The sequence below is a fragment of the Xenopus laevis genome, chromosome 4L, assembly GCF_017654675.1.
Source record: "Xenopus laevis strain J_2021 chromosome 4L, Xenopus_laevis_v10.1, whole genome shotgun sequence".
NCBI classification, from domain to species: domain Eukaryota; kingdom Metazoa; phylum Chordata; class Amphibia; order Anura; family Pipidae; genus Xenopus; species Xenopus laevis.
In genome coordinates, this window is record NC_054377.1 from 131810801 (window position 1) to 131816800 (window position 6000).

Consider the following 6000-nt stretch of genomic DNA (forward strand, 5'->3'; position numbering starts at 1 on the left):
GAAACCCCTTCTCAACAGCCAAACAAGTGAACAACACTCTCCAGGAGGTAGGAGTATCCATATCCAATTCTACCATAAAGAGAAGACTGCATGAAAGTAAATACAGAGGGTGCACTGCAAGCCTCAAGAATAGAAAGGACTTTGCTAAAGTTAATTAACCCTCGATATTTGACCATAAGTAAATTTGTCCCCATATGTATCAATTTAGATTCGTTTAAAGAGTTAGAGACAGAAAAAATGAAACTTTAAACTTCAATATCATAAAAAACCGTCACAAATAGAAGTAATTGCAAATAAGTCCTTATTTCTGGAAAAACTGAAAAAAAACTGAACTAAAAAAAGGTGTTGGAAGGTGAAGAATCCCATTAAAGGAATACTGACACTTTCCTACAAACATCTATAGAAAGGTGTCAGTATAACAAGAGTTGTGGCATATCTAGCAAGTCAAAAAGTCCCCCAATTCAACCTGCAGCCCAGAAATATTTGCTCCTCACAGTGGGGACAGAGAGTAGAAGGAGCTGCGCTATCTTCCTGTGTCATTTAAGCATGGAGCAACACAAGCCTTCTATAGGCTAATCACAACAGTTTTCTGGCCTATGGAAGAATCACACCACTTCTAGCAAGGTCTAGACTGAGAACTCCTAACATTTCAGGTACCAAGAGGCCCAAACAGCCCCCATAGAGAACTACAGAGCCCCCCCACTAGCCCAATAGTGAGTGTTTATGGCCAGTGTCGTTCTGGCCCCGGGATACCAGGAAAACTCCCGGTGGGCCCAGGTGTCAGTGGGCCTCTTGCTTCTGACCATTTGGCCTATTTCATGGTCATTCCCTATTTCTTTATGGGGAAAGAGTGAGGAAAGGAGGAATAATAGTTGAAAAAGTGGGCCCACAGTCTAGGGTTTTCTGGTGGGCTCCTGGTATCCCAGTCCGACACAGCCTATGGCACCTTACAACAGCCCCTCTGGCTTTTGCCACAACCCACAAATTGGCAGTTTGGGCCTGCTTCCAGCCTACCAAGAGTGATGCAAAGAAGTAGAATGAAAAGAGAACTCACTGATTCATATTCCTTTTTCTGCTGTGCTGCCGCGTGTAAAACGCCCCTCGTAGCGTGAAAGTCCAAATGAGTTTTCTAGGACACGGAGCACTCACGGGGCTAAAATAACACTTTCATTAGAAAATAATTTAAAATCATAGAGCGCACAAAAGATTCATGCTTGAAGCATTTCATGGACTAAGCCACTTCCTCATGAGTGAAAAATGATACAACTGCAAGGAATCTCTTTTCTATGTTGGAGTGTTGCTCAGGTTAATGCAGCTGGGCTGAGGGCAGCTTTGGAGGATTTTTGGCTTGGTAGATTTTCATGATGCAACTCCTTAGTATTACGGACACCTTCTTATGGATTTTGATAGGATCGTATCAGTATCCCTTTAATATTGATCCTCATATCTCAAGGCTACAGAAAAACATTTAAACATTAAAATCCCAATAGGATTTTTTTCGTCACCAGTATGGATTGGTGTAGTTACCCACGGGTTGACCACTGGTTGGACAGATTCAGGTTGAAATTTGGTCATCCATTAGGGTTGAGTGTGGGTCAGACTGGGGAAATACATTCCTTCACTGAATTCCTGAAGATTCCTTGGCTTGCAACCAGAGGCGCACACAGAAGTAGAATACAGACATAGATGAAGCAGATTCGGGTCGAGTGCTGTTCCTATCATGGTAACATTTTGTGATTTAGGGTTGGGTGCAGGTTAAGAATTTGCAGGTTAGCAAAGGGTGTGGGTTGAGTTTCTCCTGACCTGTACATCACTACAAGGTTCTGTTTTATTATTACACAGAAGATTAGTCAAAAAGAAGGAAGAATTGCTTGTTTAAATAGAACGCTATGGAAAATGATGGCATTTCCTTAATTTGGAGCTTCCTGGATAATGGATTTCCGGATATAGGAATGCACCAAATCCACTATTTTGGATTCGGCCGAACCCCCGAATCCTTCACAAAGGATTTGGCCGAATACTGAACCAAATCCGAATTTTCATATGCAAATTAGGGGTGGGAAGGAAAAACCCTTTTTACTTCCTTGTTTTGTGACAAAAAGTCACACAATTTCCCTCTCCACCCCTAATTTGCATATGCAAATTAGGATTCCGCTCGCCCGGACAGAAGGATTCGGCCGAATCCGAATACTGCTGAAAAAGGCGGAATCCTGGCCGAATCCCAAACCGAATTCTGGATTTGGTGCATCCCTAATTAGAACCCATACTTTCTTAGTGAATTCAGTATAGAGATCATTAGTTATTCGTACGAGTCGGTTACAGCAGCGGGGACCAAAAAAAAAAAAAAGAGGCAGGATTGTGTAAAGTTTGTTATTCGCTTTAATAGTATAAACCTCATTCAGGTAGTATTAATAAGCAACAACATTACAATGCCACATTTAAACAGCATTTAATAAAATGCATAAGCTAAGTCATGCACTGCAATACTCTATATACAAAAACAACAATGCCGAGCTCTTCATGATGAAGACAATGATTAGATATAAAAGTCAGAATAAAAAAAAAAGAAAAACATGCGGCTTACTAAAACGTTATCACAAAAATAACGCAGATGGGAAGGAACTTAAAAAAAATAAAAAAAATGCAATTAGCAACTTGGAGTCAGTTTTTAAGTGGCACTACAACTCCCAGCATTCACTAGGAACTGCAGTCCCAACAGATTAAGAACCATAGGTCACCTCAATGTACAATAATGAGGTCTTTGCCCTTGCACGGAAAGTGGTTCATCGATACCTTCTAAAATAATACAGGTTTGGGGTCTCCACCCCCCTCTATAGTGAATACATGGTGGGGATACCATAACTCCTCAGGTCTCGCTGGGAGCAAGGACGCTGGCTGGTAATATGCTTGGTAGCAAACGGTAGAAAACATCGGGCATAACATTTTATATAAGAGGCTTCAATTTTAATTCTCGGCTGGCGAGAAAAAAGAAGTTAATATATTCTATAAATTAGAAAGATAATTATAATACTTCCCGAAAGCAGTAAGTGCTGTGATATCCCTTTCACCAAACAAACAGAGTCGGTCTCCAAGGAGAAGAAAGTGAGGAATGGCCCAACAGAATGGGAGGCACATGGAGCCCTAACTAGTGCTGGGGGGTTAAAACCAAGCAAGCAAGAGTTTTTGGGTAATATAGTTGTGCCTCCTCTTCTATATTACTGCCATATTCCAAAAAAATGCTTTTATATAAAAGTGCTTTAAGCAGACATAGAAGACAAAAAATAAGTCAAAGCTGGGGCAACCATACAACCTTTAAACAGTGGGGTTTATATACAGTACTAACAAAAAAAGCCCTAGTGCAGTAACCAATCATTTACTTTCCACAGTAAACCAATCATTTACTTTTTCACTGGACTAACTGCCGACTGTTTTGTTTATGTGACTAGGTTATATTTTGTTAAAGGAACAGTATATATATATATATATACATACATACACACACTTCCAAATGAGTATCCGCACTCCAAGGCAAATAACTTCAGCAAAGGGAGGGGTGCACGGTAATTATGTATACACCAATTATTCTGAGACCAGCACTCCCTGTTGTAAAAGCCAATTACTTTATTATTGCGTCGTGTCTGTGCCCGACGTTTCCGTCCCTGTTGGGACCTTTTTCAAGGGACCGAAACGTCGGGCACAGACACGACGCAATAATAAAGTAATTGGCTTTTACAACAGGGAGTGCTGGTCTCAGAATAATTGGTATATATATATATATATATATATATATATATATATATATATATATATATATATAGTATAATTGGTCTGTGCTGTGTTTGAATAAAGGCCTTTTATTTCATTAATAAGGTGCTGTTCCTTTCTACATTGAATCTTCTATGGTGTGGGGTGGCCACTATTGAACGTGCAGTGGAGGAGTGCCGACACATCACTACAATTTAAAGGAACAGTATAGCCCACTTTTCAATATAGATTAATTGAATAGGGCTTGTGCTGAACATACATTTCTTGCACTAAACAGGGAAAAATCTGAAACTAAAGTCATGTTTTACTTCCTGTTCATACTAGTACGATAAAAACAAACTGCCATTCTACTAAGAAACAAATTCCAACCCTTCCTCCAGCTGCAGCCTATTTCAGGCTTTGAGATCAGCAACTCGGATACCAGATTCTGCAAAATAAGGGATATACTTTACCAGATTCTGCACTCTGCAAGAAAACTCTCTGCTAAAATCCTCGGAAAATGGCACAGCTGCCAAAGCTCCAGACTCCAGCCTTCTCAACATCTCATCACTTTCAACTGGCTAAACTACAATAGCTACAGTAAGAGCAGAATGCGTCAATAGACAGTGTGCAACGTGAATTAAAGTGTTAGGAAAATACAGATAAGAGAGACCTAAGTGCTGTGTTTGCCAGAAATTTGCCTAGGCAAGCGCACCCTGTCTTTTAATAAGAGGTATTCTTTTTATATGTATATATTTTTAATATATTTAATAAAGAATATCAAAAAGAACATACCATAGTGATCCCAAATGAGTCTAATAACTTCCTTGGACTCACCTTGCACTAACTCCCATAACCAAGTCATCCCCATGCAGATTCACGGTACCCTACTATTCCCCTATTCCCTGAATCAGTGATCCCCAAACAGTGGCTTGTGAACAACATGTTGATCTCCAATCCCTTGGCTGTTGCTGCCAGTGGCCTTAAAGCAGGATCTTATTTTTGAATTCCAGGCAAGTTTTAGTTGTATAAAAACCAGATGTACTGACAAACAGAGCCTCCTGTAGGCTCACAATCCACATAGTAGCTACCAAATGGCCAATCACAGCCCTTATCTGGATCTTTTTCATGCTCGTGTTGTTCCCCAACTCTTTCTACATTTGAATGTGGCTTACGAGTAAAAAAGGTTTGGGGCCCCTGCTCTAAAATAAGTCACAGCAGACAGGGTCAAGGCAGGGGGCTTAATTGCCTGTATAGTTCCAGACATAATGGCGTGAACCATTAGTAAGCCCTCCCCTCTGCAGTAGGCCTTGCCATTAACAGCTAAATCCCTATTCAAACAAACATGGAGCACAGGGCAGTAGGCACAAGCGTTTAAGTTCCCTACTTCTTCCCAAAAGGGTTCCAGCAGTCTAAAAACCCAAATGACACTGACTTAAGCTATAGGGTCAGGGCACACAGACAGATTTGGGGAGATTAATTGCCCGGCGACAAATCTCCTCTTCTTCTGGGTGACATCTCCCAGAACTGCCTCCCCTGCTGGCTAAAATGTAAATCGCTGGCAGGATGGCGATTCATTTTACGAAGTTGCCTCCCGCTGGAGATTTCCATTTTAGCCGGTGGGAAGGCAGTCGACCCAAAGAAGAGGAGATTTGTCGCCGGGAAACTAATCTCCCCTAATCTGCCTGTGTGCCCTGACCCTAAAGGGATTCTGTCATGATTTCTATGGTGTCGTTTTTAGGAGGAGGGTGACATCACTCCAATTTGCAGCTAGCAGTAAAGAGTGATGGAAGTTTATCAGAGCACAAGTGACATGACTGGGGGCACCTGGGAAAGTGACAACATGTCTAGCCCTATGTCAGATTTCAAAATTAAATATAAAAAAATCAGTTTGCTCTTTTGAAATACGGATTTCAATGCAGAACTCTGCTGGAGCAGCACTGATGCACTTTGAAAAAAAACATGTTTTCCCATGACAGTATCCCTTTAATATGCCTTGAAATCCAGTATTTAGCATGATTTTTTTAGTAGGGCTATTACCTGGAGAATTAATATTTTATAAATTTCCATATGGTTTGATTGGATAATTTGTTTTATAAACAAAAGGCTAAATGAAAAATAAATACATTGCAAGTTTTTGGAACACAGTGGTTCCTTTCATAGGCAAAACAATTTTTTTTTTACCGCCAAACTATTTATAGAGTGCTATACAGATTTGTGTTTAGTAAGGCTAAGATTTTATCATTTATGATGCTG